Genomic DNA, 15,819 nt, shown 5'->3' with positions numbered 1-15,819 from the left:
CGTATTAGCACCTGGGGGTGGGACAACCGAGCGCTGGACACCGCCTCCTCGCGCTTGCGCGCTTGGCGGCTGGGACTGCTCTGGAAGGGAAAGACCTAGGTCGCTGACGCTTGGGTTAAATATTTACGCACTGAGGGTCTTGCAGTCTGGCGGGAAGCGTTGGAAACAACTCGCTGGGTTTTGGGATGTATTCCTACACGACAAAGATGTGCTAGCCATTGTTCTGGGCTTCGGGATGGAGGAATTAAGTGCGTACCTTGCCTTCTGCCTGCGTTTGAGTGGAGGGAGAGTTTTTAATGTAATTGAAAACCATAATCTTTCCTTTTAAATTACATAAGTAGACCCACAATGTATTATCATTAAAGATACAGAAATATGAATAAAACTAGCCAACTCTTACACAGTACTGTGTGCCATGCATGAACTAAGGCTTTGCAGGTATTGTTATAGAGCAGGTAGGTGTGGAACCTTCCAGTGTCTTAATAGTGTCAGATGAAAGAATGTCCAACCTAATGAAAAGTTTTTTCATATGAGTTTATTTGAGCCAAAATTTCGAGGACATGCCTAGAACAATTTCCCAGATTAAGAAAATGCTCTGTAGAATGGCAGTTTTGAGCTCATTTTATACATTGTAGTCAGAGGAGATAAGGTAAGGAGGGTTACCTGAAATCCATTGAGATGAGAGACAGCTGTGGAGGTGGAGCGGTTAATCTCTAGGATTTGATTAAAAGTGAAATGGAGACGTACATACCTCTTTTCCATTGGTAGGTGCCAGGTAGTTAACATTTAACATTCACAATCAACAGATGTTATCCAGGTAACCAGATAATGAAAAGTTTCTTTTGCTCTGATGCCCACAGTTGTGCCTTCCAGGGGTCTGGAAAAAAAATTACTCGGACATTTCAAAGGTACTTGTTCTAGATGCCCCAAGACGATAGACAGTCCTTAGTTAAGGTACAAATTGATCTTTATCATGAAAACTATAGGCCTGGGACTTGACTAATCACCATGACCAGCTTAGTTAGGAATTATTTTTTTCTTCATAATGTAATGGGGTGCAGCAAGGACCCCCCAAGTGAAAAGTTTGTAACGGGGTCCGAACTTGGGGCGTCCAAGAAATATAAAAATATAGGATGTCCCCACACCCACAAATCTGGGCTAGGGGATGGGACATCTGGAGCAGGGTCATTAAGAGTTATTTTGCTTAACAACAGTTGGCCAGCTTCATACCTGATATGCAGAAACGGTTATTTTACATATCTATAACAGCTGGCTAGCTTCATAGATATGTTAAGTTTCTGTGGCCCTGCTTTGAACCAGGGAGAGTGGAGTAACTTCGACTCATGACATAACTGGGAGGCAGCTCCCCCTGGTTACAATGCCTGCATGAGAGCTTGGAGATGGTTCACTCCATGCCATGGGGCCATGCCTGCCTGGACTTACTATGGCAGCCAAGGAAGGCTGAAAACTGCAGGAGTGCTAGCACAGGTAGCCGATTGTGGGAGGAGTCGGAGATGGGGGTTGCAGAGGAAGATTCTCGCTGGGATTTAAACCTAGGTGCAGCAGCCATGTCAGGGGGCTAACCACACGGTTTTGGGGAGTAGAAGGGGCTCTCTTAACCAGGAGATTTAGGAAGCAGAAAAGCAAGATGTAGCAGCCATCCAGAGCTCGCTCTTAATAGTTTAAAAGAACGCAGGACAGACAATGCAGGACTAGGGATGGGGACAATGGGAGACCTTACAGGGAGGGAAAGGGGTGAAAGGACTCTTGCTGGTGGGCCATGAGAAGGTGCCATGTGGTTTTGGGTTAAGAACTGAACATCGAGGGGACACAGCTGATAGTGCTGGGGACAGTGGAAAACCAGTCGATCACGGATGACTGAGAGGAACTGGGAGAAGTGAGCTGTAGACTTCTGTTCTTTTTCTTCTGGAGGACAGTTCTTCTGACTGGCATGTTCTGAGACTGGCCTGCTATGGCAAAGAGGGAAGGAAGGACTCTGTGTGTTTGTGGGTATTTTAAGGGACTTTAGGATTTTAATGAAGACATTAAGTCATTACTCTTAAGTCTGTATAATTTTTGAATACATAGTTCCTTCCCTTTTCACCAAACTCTGGCATTGAGAGCCATAATTCCAATTCCCTGGTTGCAGGCAAAGAATCCACAGTGACAGAAGAGCCCTGTAATCCCCAGGTCCATTCTGTAACAATACTATCCTATTTAGTTACTTTGGGTCACTTAGTTTGTAAGGTCTGCCATGTGTCCCCTGCTCAGCCTCCAACTTGACAAGTTTAGTACTTTTTCACAGTAGGCCCATGCAAACATGGTGTGCACATACCCTTACATTTGATTTCTTAAATGCGACAGGGATCATAGGGCTAACGCTGTTTTACAAGTTGCTTTTTTCTATTATTATTTTTTTCTTGTAGTTTTTTGTCTATAAATCTTGTAATTTTTTAATAGCTGAAGAAGACTATCTGGAATAATTGGTTATATATATTTCTTGTTCCATTTTATTTAAACATTTTCTCACATTGAACACATAGGTTTTTTCCCACGTTTCCCCTATTACAAATAATGCTGTACGAAGCATCTACATGTGTATATCTTTCTGGGCATTTCTGATGAGCTTCCTCAAAGTAGAATTTTAGTCAAAGAACATGCATATTATTAATGTGGATAAATACTGCCATACTGTTCTCCAGGAAGGCTCAACCAATTTAAAATGTGTGGAAGTATAGCCACACTCCAGCTCATGAAGATAATTAATCTTTTTGAAGTTTTTTGCCAATTTAATGGAGGTAAAATGGTACTGTACTAAGTTTTATTTTCCATGCTGCTGATTTAGCAAATTCTCATGTTTATTGGCATGCCTAGTCCTTCTGTGAATCTCCAGTTTGTATTCTTTGCCCATTTTTCTATTGGTTATTTTTCATTTTCTTATGGATTTATAGGATATCTTTATACATTCTGAATATCTTATGTTTTCCCATATCCTATGTGATAGTTATTTTTGCCCAGTTTCTGGCTAGTTGTTTATGTTGTCTCCTGTCACACCTACATTTTAAATTTTATGTAAAGTGTCAATCTGTTCCTTATTACCTCTGGGTTTGCATCTTGCTTAGAAAGACCATCTTCACCACTCATATGTTTTCCTTTCATACTTGCAGCAGTTTGTTGTTGTTTACAATTAGCTATGTAATTACTCAGGAAATTGTATTTTTGTATGATGAGAGGCTTAGGCCTTAATATTACTTTTTCCTAATGGAATAACAAATTTTCCCAGTGCTGTTTATTTGCCTAATCCTGACTTTCCCTAGCCCTGGGAAATGGCATCAGCATGATGCATTACATTTCCACATGGAGTTGATACTATGTCCCAGATTATCTCAGAGCTCTACCAACATCCTCAGGAATCCAGTACAGTGCCTTTCAGCCTGCCAGAACCCATGTTTCCTGCTCTCATGGAGAATTGGAAAGATCTGAGAATGTTTGTTTTTCCCAGCAGCCTATAAATTGGTGGATAACTGATCGTTGCTGGGATATAAATATTGCAGCTTCCTTGCTTCACAAAGCAAGAAAACTCTGAGGAGACAACTTTATCATCTCCCCTGAATTGAGTCATTGGTGCTACCTGTAGATTCCTTTACATGCCCATGGAGAGGTAGAGTATATGTTCTCTTCCTTTGTGGCTGGGCATATATTTGTGACAGCTTCTAGAATGCAGCTGCCATGTAGAAAGATCATGTGGGGACCATGCAGAAGAAGAAAGAGATGGCCAAGGGGCCCCAGCTCCAGCCCCTAGCTGTTTGAGTCTTACTAGTCCAAGTGCTAGACATGAGGGAAAGTGCCTTCAAGATGGTCCAGCTCTAGCCAGCCTCTGGTTACAACCATCTGAGAGACCCTGAGTAAGAAAGGCCTACCTAAACCCAGACATCCCCCAAACTCATGAACAAAGTATATGATGATTGTTATTTTAAGACACTGCTTTGGGATATTTTTGGTTATGAAGCAATTTTATTTTCTCTATTATTTTCCTAGGACTACTATGACAAATTATCAATAATTGTGTGGCTTGAAACAACAGAAATTGATTCTCTTACAGTTCTGGAGGCTAGAAGTCCAAAACCAAAGTGTTGGCAGGGCTGCACTGCCTCCAAAGGCTCTGGAGGAGAATCATTCCTGTGTCTGCCAACTGCTGGTGGCTCCAGGCATTCTTTAGCTTGTGGCTGCATAATTACAATGTCTGCATCTGTCTTCACATGGCCTTCTCTTCTTTGTTTTCCTTCTGTGAGCCTCTCTACAGACACTTATCATTGGATTTAGGGCCCATTCTGATAATCCAGGAAGATCTCATCACAGGAGCCTTAACTTAGTTACATCTGCAAAGAAACTTTACCGAAATATGACCATATTCACAGGTTTTAGAGATTAGTACATGAGCATGTCTTTTGGTGGCTACCATTCAACCCACCACAGTTGAACTTCTGGCCCCACAAATTTATATCTGCTCCATGTGCAAAATACATTTATTCCATCCTAACATCTCCAAAAGTCTCAACCCTCATCTAAATATTATGAGCTCAAAACATCCCAAATCTTCATCTAAGTCATCTAAATCAGGTATGGGTGGGCCTCTGGATATAATCCATCCAGAAGCAAAATTCTTCTGCATCTATTGACCTATCAAACTACAAGGTTACTTACAAAATGCAGTGGTGACGCAAGTGTCAGACATTCCCATTCCAAAAGGGAGAAAATGGAAGGAATAAAGAAGTCATCAGTTTCAAGCAAGTAAGAAATACAGCCGGGAAAGTGTTTGTTTTTTTTTATTTCAAGGCCTGAGAATGACCCTCTGTGGCTCAAATGTACATCATCTGGGCCTACAGCTCCATACGCCTCTGTCCCCGTGGCAGCTTGATAGGCCTTTTTTCTCCCACATCTGGCCTCTACCTCTGCATCCATAATTCTGTCCTTGTAGTTATTCTTTCTTTTTGTTGAAGGGAATCATACGCTTACAGCTTAGTAGCTCTATATCAGCCCATTTCCTACCTGTAGAATTACTGAAAATCTGATAGCTCTCTTTCATTTGTCCTATCTCTGTCCTTTCAGGCCAACCTAAAAGTGTTTGCGCTGATAGAATATTCTCAAAAACCTTGTGGGTCTACCATGTATGTACGTCATGAGGATTCATGACATTAGATAAGAGGGTCCCCCACAGATCTTTCCTGAATAGCCCCATTTCTATTCCTGGCTCTGCTGACAGATAGACTCGATCCGTGAGTCATATGGCTTATCTCTTCAGCAAAAGTTTGTCCAGCTGCCCTTGGATCTCTTTCCAGAGCACACTTTCCCAAAAGTGTGTCTACTAATTTTCTTCATCCTTTGTGATACAGATAAGCCAAAACCTTCCAAATCCTCAAGTGCTGGTTTGATTTTGCTTATCAGTTCTTTCATAAATTTACCTCTTTCCTCATACTTTATTATAAATAACAGCCCACACCTTCGTCATTTTGCTTAGAAACTTCCTCAGCTAATTATCCAAGTTCATCACTTACAAGTTTTGCTTTCCATGTAACTATAGGACAAAATCCAGCCAAGTTCTTTGCCACCGTATCACAAGGATTGCCTTTCCTGCAATTTCCAACATGTTCCTCATTTTCTTCTGAGCCCTCAACAGAAATGCCTTAAATACCCATATTCTAGTCATGCTGAAGGCGCATTTTCTAAGATAACAGAAACTTTATCTCACTCTTTACTTCCTTCTGTGCTCTCACCAGTATTGCCTTTAAAGTCCCTATTTCTATTAATACTCTTCAAGGAAGTCTAGGCTTTTTCTCTCATGTGTCTCAAAATGCTTCTACCTCTTACTCATTACCTAATTCCAATGCTGTGGCCACAGTTTTAGGTATTTGTCAGAGCAACATTCCACTTCCAAGTACCAAAGTATGTATTAATTTTCTAGGGTTTCTGTAATAAGTGACCACAAATTCAGTAGCTTAAAACAAGAGGAATTTATTCTCTGATCTGTAGGTCAGATGTCCAAAATCAAATTGTCTGAAGGGGTGCACTCCTTCTCAAGGCTTTAGGGGAGAATCTTTTCTTAATCCTCCCAGGTTCTGGTGGCTCCAGTAATTCCTTGGCTTGTGGACATGTACTAATTTCTACCTCAATCTTTTTAAAAAAAATTTAGAGGGAAGAAGGGGTGTCTTTTGATTCTTTTCTAATTGGGTTGCTAATTATTTACTGTTCGGTTTTGAGAGTTCTTTGTATATTCTGGATAATATTTGTTGGTGGCTAAGTGGTTTGTACTATATTGTTTAAATACACTGTGGCTTTGTCATATTTTGTTCTTGGTAAATGTGGCAATTCAATTGGCTTGTTGGACACACACTCAATCACCATTCCTTCCATCTTCCTCTACTATTGAGTTGGCCAAAAAGTTTGCTTGTTTTTTTCCATACAATGTCTCTAGTAGTGCTTAGTTGTCTTTAACTTCATTTGAAACAATTTTGTTAGATTGTACTGTGATAGCTGTTGTATCAGTATACATTTAAAAAGACATCAAAATTGGTGAATTTTTGTGTAGCCATTTTAACATTAAGATGGAAGAAAATATGCAACATTTTCAGCATATTATGCTTTATTATTTCAAGAAAGGTAAAAACCCAACTAAAATGCAAAAAAAATATATATTGTGCTGTGTATGGAGAAGATTCTGTGACTGACTGAATGTGTCAAAAGTGGTTTGCAAAATTTTGTGCTGGAGGTTCCTCACTGGACAATGCCCCATGGTTGGGTAGACCAGTTGAAGTTAATAGCAATCAAATAAAGACATTAACTGAGAACAATCAACATTATATCTTACATTCCTACTAGCAATGTATGATAGTTCCAATTTCTCCACATCATCACCAATATTTGTCACCATCCCTCTTTCTGTTTGTACTCATTCTATTTGGGTGTAAAATGGCACCTCATTATGGTTTTGGTTTGTGTTTCCCTTATGACCTACAATATTAATAATCCTTTCATGTGCTTGTTAGCCATTTTTACATTTTCTTTGAAGAAATGTCTATTTAAATTATTTACTCAGTTTTTAATTGTATTATTTCTGTTATTGTATTGTATCTGCTTTGCACTTACAACGGGTAGTTATATAACTTCCTTCAGTTCTGTTGAATTACTTTTACTTTAAAAAGAATTAAAAAAATATGTTTATTGATTTTAGAGAGAAAAAGGGAGAGAGAAGCATCAGTCAGTTGTCTGCCATATACTCACCAACCAGGGAATGAACCTGCAACCTAGGTATGTGCCCTTCTTACAGGGTGCAGCCAAGAGGGGGGTCTGAAATGGGGTCCAGAACTTAAGGTGTCCAGGAGATTTTGGGATGTCTCCATCCCCCCGCCCAGGGTGTAGGTTGGGGGAAGGGACAAATGGAGCAGGGCTATTGAGAGCTGTTTAGCATAGCAACAGCCTTGCAGCTAAGCTCTGGCGTGGTCGTTTGGCATATCTATAACCTTTGACTGGTTGCATAGATATGTTAAGTAGCTGTGATCAGCTCTAAGCCAGGGGAATGGAAGTAACTTCCCCACCCCGATGTAACTGCGGGCGGGTCCCCTGCATTACAGTGCCTGTGTGGGAGCTCAGAGAGGATTAGCTCCAGGACATGGGGCCACACCTGCCCAAACTCATGAGGGCAGCCCAGTAAAGCTGGAAGGACACGAGTTCTGGCATGTGAAGCCGAGTGTGGAAGGAGTCGGAAATGAGGCTGCAGAGGAAGATTGGCCATGGGGATTTAAAACCCAGATTTGGCGGCCATTGAGGAGGAGAACCACACGGACTTGACGGAGTGGAGACTCCTGCAGCCCTGAGAGAGGGAGAACCATGCGGCAGCCCTGAGGGAGAGCACCACGTGTCTTTAGCAGAGTGGAGACTCCCGCATCCCAGAGAGAGGGAACCACGCAGCAGCCCTGGAGAAGAGAACCACGTGGCCTGGCAGAGTGGGGACCCCCACAGCTTTAGAAGGGGGAACAACCACCTGGTTTTAGCAGAGATCCCGGCGACTCAGCTGAGGGTGCCGGGAACCCAGGGAGGTCTCCCAGTTGAGATGGAGGACTAACTGGGAAGATCCAGAGGACTGCCTGAGCCATGGACTTCTATTTCCTTTCCTGAGATACGGTACTCTGGACTGGGCAAAGGGGGAAGGAAGGAAGGACTGTGTCTGTGGGTGTTTTAAGGGACTTTGGGTTTTGGTAAAGACATTAGGTCACTACTTTAAGTTTGTATAGCATTAAATAAACATTTCCTTTCCTTTTCACAAATCTCTGGCATTGAGAGACATCTTTCCTAGGGCGGCGGACATAACGGACCCGGGGCCTTCTTTCAATAATAGCATATCATCCCAGGCCCCCCTTGTTGTGTTCTGTAACACCCTGACCAGGAATTGAACCCATGATATTTTTTTATATTATATTTTATTGATTATGCTATTAGAGTTGTCACAGTTTTACCCCCTTAGCCCTCCTCCACCCAGCAGTCCCCTGTCCCTTAGGCAATCCCCACACCTGTGTTCATGTCCATTTGTCATGCATATGTAAGTTCTTTGGCTACTACATTTCCTATACTGTACTTTACATCCTCATGGCTATTCTTTAACTAATTTTACTTCTTAATCCTTTCACCTCTTCACCCATTCCCCCATATACCCTCTCCTTTAGCAACCATCAAAATGCTGTCTGTATCCATGATTCTGTCTCTGTTCTTCTTTTCTAGTTTGCTTTTTAGATTCAATTGTTGATAGATATATATTTATTGCCATTTTATTGTTTGTAGTTTTCTTTTTATTAAAGAATATTTTATTGATTATACTATTACAGTTGTACCAACTTTTTTCTTCCCTTTACCCCTCCTCCTGTACATCCCCACCCTCCTGCATTCCACCCCTCTTAGTTAATGTCCATGGGTCATACATATAAGGTCTTTGGCTTCTCCATTTCCTATACTATTCATAACCTCCCCACTGTCTATTTTGTGCCAGAAATTGTTTTTCTTATTCTCTGTACTTTTTCACCCATTCTCCCGTGCCCCTTCCCCACTGATAACCCTCCATGTGATCTCCATTTCTGTGATTCGTTTCCTGTTCTAGTTGTTTAATTTGTTTTTGTTTTTGATTTTTAGGTTCAGTTGTCAATAGTTGTGAGTTTGTTGTCATTTTACTGTTCATAGGTAGTTTTTTTTAATATATTTTATTGATTATGCTATTACAGTTGTCCCATTTCCCCCCTTCACTCCCCTCCACCCTGTATACCCTCTCCCACCCATTGTAAGTAATTTTGATCTTATTTTTCTCAGATGAGACCCTTTAACATTTCGTATAATAAGGGCTTGGTGATGATGAACTCTTTGAACTTGACCTTACCTGAGAAGCACTTTATCTGCCCTTCCATTCTAAATGATAGCTTTGCTGGATAGAATAATCTTGGATGTATGTCCTTGCCTTTCATGACTGGGAATACTTCTTTCCAGCCCCTTCTTGCCTGCAAGGTTTCTTTTGAGAAATCAGCTGATAGTCTTATGGGAACTCCTTTGTAGGTAACTGTCTCCTTTTCCCTTGCTGATTTTAAGATTCTCTCCTTACCTTTAATCTTGGGTAATGTAATTATGATGTGCCTTAGTGTGTGCTTACTTGGGTCTAACTTTTGGGGGACTCTCTGGGCTTCCTGGATTTCCTGGAAGTCTATTTTCTTTGCTACATTGGGGATGTTTTACTTCATTATTTGTTCATACAAGTTTTCAATTTTGTGCTCTTCCTCTTCTCTTTCTGGTATCTTTATGATTCAGATGTTGGAACATTTAAAGTTGTCCCAGAGGTTCCTCAGCCTCTCCTTATTTTTTTTTGAGTTCTTGTTTATTCTGTTCCAAATCATTAATTTGAGTCCCAGATTCCTTCCCGTAACTGTTGGTTCCCTGTATATTTTCCTTTATTTCACTTCAAAGAGCCTTCATTTCTTCCTCCATTTTGCAACCTACCTCAATAATTTCTGTGAGCCTCCCGATTACCAGTGTTTTTGAATACTATCTGGTAGGTTCTCTATCTCTTTGTCGCTTAGTTCTTTTCCTGGAGTTTTGATCTGTCCTTTCATTTGAGCTATATTTTTTTGTCTTGGAGCACCTGTTATGTTGTAAGGGGCAGAACCTTACGTATTCACCAGGGTGGAGAAACTCTCTTTGCTACAGTGTAGCTCTGTAAGTGGGGGAGTGGTCCAAGAGGAAACAATACCACTTGGTTGGCTCTCACTCTACTTTCCATCACTTCCCACACTTCCCACAAGTGATTGTACCCTTTCAGGTGCTAATACCCAGGTGGGTGTATTTGTGTACATTCTAGAACCCCATAGGTCTCGCCAATGGACTCACCTGGCCTTTCCTATGAGACTGGGAATTTCTCCCACTGCTGCAACCTCCACAGGTTTTTATAGCCAGAGGTTTTGAGTCTTTAGTTTCCTGTGCTGAAACCCTGGTTTCACAGTCTGTCTTGCTCCCCTGTTATTCCTCCCAGCTTATCCATGCAGAAATGTGGGAACCCCCAGTCATCTAGCCCATACCTCACCTGCGTGATCCAGCACTTTGCCACACATCCTCCCTGCCCAGCTGCTTATCTACAGCCCTCCTACAAGTCTGGATGAATGTTTCTTTAACTCCTTGATTATTGAACTTCCATGCGGTTTGATTTTCTGGCAGTTATAGTTGTTTTTTGTTTGTATTTTAAAAGACTTTGTATTTATTTATTTATTGTATTTTTTAGAGAGAGGGAAAGTGAGGGAAAAGACAGGGAAAGAAACATCAATGTGTGGTTGCCTCTCACACACCCCATACTGGGGACCTGGCCCGCAATGCAGGCATATGCCCTGACTGGGAATTGAACTGGTGACCCTTTGGTTTGCAGTGCAGTGCTCAATCCACTGATCCATACCAGCCAGGTATTTTTTGTTTTGTTTTGTTTTTAAATTGGTTGTTATACTTCTTTTGGTTGTGTGAAGAATTGAAGCATTTCTACCTATGCCTCCATCTTAGCTGGCTTCTTATTGTGGTTTTCTTATTGTTTATGGTTTTTTTCTTTTTTCTTAAATAAGTCCCTTTAACATTTCATATAATAATGGTTTGGTGATGATCAACTTCTTTACTGTTTTTCTTGTCTGGGAATCAATCTCTCTATCTGCCCTTGGATTCTAAATGATAGCTTTGCTGCATAGAGCAATTTTGGCTTTAGGTCTCTGCTTTTCATGACTTTAAATGTTTCTTGCCAATCCCTTCTAGCCTGCAAAATTTATTTTGAGAAATCAACTGACAGTCTTATGGGAACTCCACTGTAGGAAACTAACTGCTTTTCTCTTGCTGCTTTTAAGATTCTCTCTTTATCTTTAACCTTTGGTATTTTAATTATGATTTGTCTTGGAGCCTGCCTCTTTGCATCCATCTTGTTTTGGACTGTCTGTGCTTCCTGGACTTGCATGTCTATTTTCCTTACCAAATTAGGGAAGTTTTCTTTCATTATTTTTTAACAGATTTCCAATTTCTTGCTCTTTCTTTTCTCCTTCTGGCACCCATATGATGCAAACGTTGGACCTCTTGCAGTTGTCCCAGAGGCTCCTTACACCATCCTTGTTTTTTTTTTTTTATTCTTTTTTCTTTTTGTTGTTCTGATTGGTTGTTTTTTTGCTTCTTATGTTCCAAATCATTTAGTTCATTCATGGCTTCATCCACTCTACTGTTGTTTCCCTATAAATGGTTCTTTATTTCAATTAGTGTATCATTCATTTCAGACTGGATCTTTATTATGCTGCTTAGGTCCTCACTAAGTTCCTTGAGCATCCTTATAACCAGTGTTTTAAACTCTGCATCTGGTAGATTGCTTATTTCCATTTTGTTTAGCTCTTTTTCTGGAGTTTTGATCTGTTTTTTCATTGGGCCATGTTTCTTTGTCTCCTCGTTTTGGCAGCCTCCTTGTGTTTGTTTCTGTGTATTGGGTATAGCTGCTATGTTATACCTGTTACCCTTTCTTGGTAGTGTGGCTTAATGTAGTAGTTGTCCTGTAGGATCCAGTAGCACAACCTCTGCTTTCACCAAGCCGGGTACTTGAGGTGTGTTCTTTGTGTGGGTTGAATATACCCTCCTCTTATAGTTGAGTATTGATTGCTGTTGTCAGGTCAATGGGATGAATTTACCCAGGCTGGTCAGCTAAGGACTGGTTGTGACCACTGACTGCCAATGTCTGCCCTCTGTGGAGGATCAGCTTACAGGGGCAAGGTGATGGTGCTCCAACATGGTCTGTAGCTGTCCACTAGGTGCTCAAGCTCTGAGGTTTTCCAGGTGGTTCTGGCCAAGGTCAGCCCCCACCTGTGTTCTGCCTGTGGCCATATTGCATAAGCTATGAAGATGGTTCCTGCTAGTGCTGGGCCTGGGGCACTTAGCAAGATTTAGGGGTCCTGGGGGCTTGCTGAAGCCAGCTGTTGCTTGTTTGATAAGATTTAGGAAGATGTGAAGCATGAGCCAAGACCAGCCATTCATATGGAAAAGCTACTGTTCACAGCTTGGGTGGGACAAACAATGTTAGCCAGGTTGATGGAATCTCAGATATGGCACCTGCCTGCCAGTTCTGTGGCTCTGTGGGGAGAGGATTCAGAAAAGGGACAATGGCCTCTGCCCACATTTCTGTCTAGGAGGAAGCTGTTCCCCAGCTCTCCCCTTGATGTCAGACACTTCAGTGCTTCCCTGTATACCACTGATGACTTTCAAGTTGCTACCCCGGTGTGGGAGCTCAGAGGGAGTGAGTCTGAGTAAGTCTTTGTCTGGGTTCTTTAAGAGGAACTTCTTGGGACTCCAAAAGTTTTTTCCACCAACTCAATACCTGCTGGATTTTGCAGCCACTAGTTATGAGGACTTACTTTCCTGGCACTGTAACCCTGGAGTGGGACCCTGGTATGGGACTGGGACTCCTCCCTCCCAAGGTATCCCTTTTAAATGTTTACCCACCACATGGTGATGTGGGACCAGCCTGTTCCACATCTCTGCCCCTCCTACCCATCTGGATGGGTGTGATTTCTTTAATTTTTTAGTTGTCAGACTTCCATTCAACTCAGTTTTTGATGATTCTGAGTGATGGTTGTTCTATAGTTTAGTTGTAATTTTGATGTGGTTGTGAGGTGTATGATTACCTACACCTCCATCTTGACTGTAAGTCCTCAAAGCTGCAATATTTTGGTATATGGATGATGCTCCAACCAACTGAGCCACACTGGTCAGGGCTCTGTTGAATTACTTTTAATGATACCTTTGAATATTTCCTCTATTTAGTTTTTTTGTTTCTTCCCTTGAATAAATATCAGAGCTCCCAAATTTATCTTGCATGTCTCTCAGTTTGACTTTATTCTCCTTACTTACCTTCTTTTTTTCTTTTGTACCACACACTGAGAGAGTATCCAGATGGATGTTCCAGCTCAGGAATTCACATTCTAGATGTGAATATTCTGTTAGACAACCTTGCATTGACTTTTAAAAATTGTCATATATTTTTGTTGTTAAAATATCTCGTTGTGAGGGGGTGAGCCCCGGGCGCAGAGTCCATGTGGGCTCCGTTTTGGCGCAGTGCACCATGGGGTCCCCATGGTGGACTTGCAGCAGCTTTGGGTACAGGAGGCAGTGGACTCCATGGTGAAGACTCTGGAGAAAGAGAATATCCGGAAGATGCAGGCCTTCATGTTCTGGTGCAGCACTGGCTGTTGTGAGGACAGCAAGGCATACCAGTGCATCGAGTGCTACCATGTGCCTCTGGCACAAGCCCAGGCCCTGGTTACCAGGGAGTTGGAGAAGTTTCAGGACCACCTGGCCCAATGCACGATGCATTGCAAATGACAAAGCCAAAGATTCAATAGATGCAGGGAGTAAAGAGCTTCAGGTGAAGCGGCAGCTGGACAGTTGTGTGACAAAGTGTGTGGATGACCATATGAGCCTCATTCCAACTATGACTAAGAAGGTGAAGGAGTCTCTCTCATCCATTCAGATATAGAAGCCTTTGCCATTGGCCATTGTGACTGAGGGCAAGAATCTATTTAAAATGAAGAATGAGAATTTTGGTCTTTTAAGCAAAGTTTGTGAATGAAGAAATTAAGGATGGCAGCAAGGTTAAAGCATGAATCACTTGCCTCTGGACACTGATTCTTTTATATTTTAATCCTAGAAAGTGCAATGGAAAAAACTGGTGCTAAAATTTGGGTCAGAGAGTTTTTGAGAGCCTAAATTTTATGTGGCAAATGCTTACTCTGGCAGCAGGTATTTCCCTCAAACCAAGACAGAGCCCTTGGAAGTACCGACAATCTGACAGGCTCCTCTCACCTGCCAGTGATCTGGTGGAATGTAAAGAGAGGTGTTTCTCTTTGTTGTCGACCTCCTGTTTACCATAAGCATCACCACACCATTTTTGATAAGCTGTAAAACAAAATACATGAGGTCACTAATTTAGAAAGGGAAAAACAGTTTCTGGGTATTTGTTTTCCTTGGTTTTGTTGTATATACAAGGGCATGAAATTGTTTAATATGTGGAGTTGGAAAAGGTAGTTTGGATAAGATCTTTGAAAGCTTCCTTTGGATAGCTGTTTCTATCCATGAAGATGTAGATGTGCACTTCTTAAATTCTCACACATCTTTCATCATGACATCTTTCATGATGTCACCCCTCCACTACCAAATACCACTTTTGCCTAGGGGCTTTGCAATGTGTAGTGTTCCAACCCCAGCTCTGGCAACTTACCTTTTTGATAAGGACCTTGTTATCTTTTTACCAGCTTATTACTTGAAATAGTAATATAGCCATTCTATTTGCTGTTTCAGGACTATGATACATCATGACATCTTTCAGCTTGGAGATCCTCCAGAAATGTAAGAGGCAATGTCATGCTGAGTATGGGAAGCAGACCCTCCTTCTCACTGGCTGCAGTGATGGGCCCTAAGCCTGTCTGCAGCAGAGTGACAGGACAATCTTGCACTGGTATTCTACTTTGAAGGGAGAGGGGTTTTTGATTTTGCTGTATACCAATATCCAGGAATGAACAATGAAAGAGGAACTGTTGACTACTTAATTAAGAGAGTTACGAAGTACTGGGTTTGGAAAAAACCTGGTTTTCAGGGATGAAACCTAAACCCAGTATTGCTTACTTAGCATCCTGAAATAACAGAGCCCTACTGAAACAATCCTTTGGCAACAGGAAGGTCAAGGTAGAAAAAGTAAGCAACTCAGGTGAGCTGTGGCTCCTTTAGAGCAAAAGAGGAGCTGCCCCTCCCCACCCCAACCCCTCCACTACCAAATACCACTTTTGCCTGGGGGCTTTGCAATGTGTAGTGTTCCAACCCCAGCTCTGGCACCTTACCATTTTGATAAGGACCTTGTTATCTTTTTACCAACTTATTACTTAAAATAGTAATATAGCCATTCTGTTTGCTGTTTCAGGACTATGATACATTTTCCTAGTGGTCTGGTTTTAAAAAATAAATAAAGTTTAATTTTCTTCCCCCCAAAATAATTGTTTTATATTCATAACAGCCAGTTCTTCTTTCATGAGGCTACATTTTCTCTTAATTTACTCATGTGAGTGATATTTAATGAGTACCCACTAAAGTCTAAGGAGCTAAGGACAAAGAAGTGAACAAAACAATAAAAAATCTCTCTCTTCCTGATGCTTATATTCTAAGGGAACCAGACAGAAACAAAATAAAGACAAGTAAGATATATGGTACCCCAGGGGGTGGTAAATGCTAGAGAAAAAA

At 41.5% G+C, this 15,819-nt stretch overlaps 1 pseudogene; it reads left to right on the top strand.

Annotated features, from left to right (window-relative positions):
- The first annotated feature begins 13,640 nt into the window (after nt 1-13,640).
- LOC114512576 lies at nt 13,641-14,694 on the top strand (annotated as a pseudogene).
- The last annotated feature ends 1,125 nt before the right edge of the window (nt 14,695-15,819 follow it).

Source organism: Phyllostomus discolor, chromosome 3 (assembly GCF_004126475.2).
Source record: "Phyllostomus discolor isolate MPI-MPIP mPhyDis1 chromosome 3, mPhyDis1.pri.v3, whole genome shotgun sequence".
NCBI classification, from domain to species: domain Eukaryota; kingdom Metazoa; phylum Chordata; class Mammalia; order Chiroptera; family Phyllostomidae; genus Phyllostomus; species Phyllostomus discolor.
The sequence above is the reverse complement of the archived record's forward strand: the minus strand, read 5'-3'. Positions and strand labels throughout refer to the sequence as shown.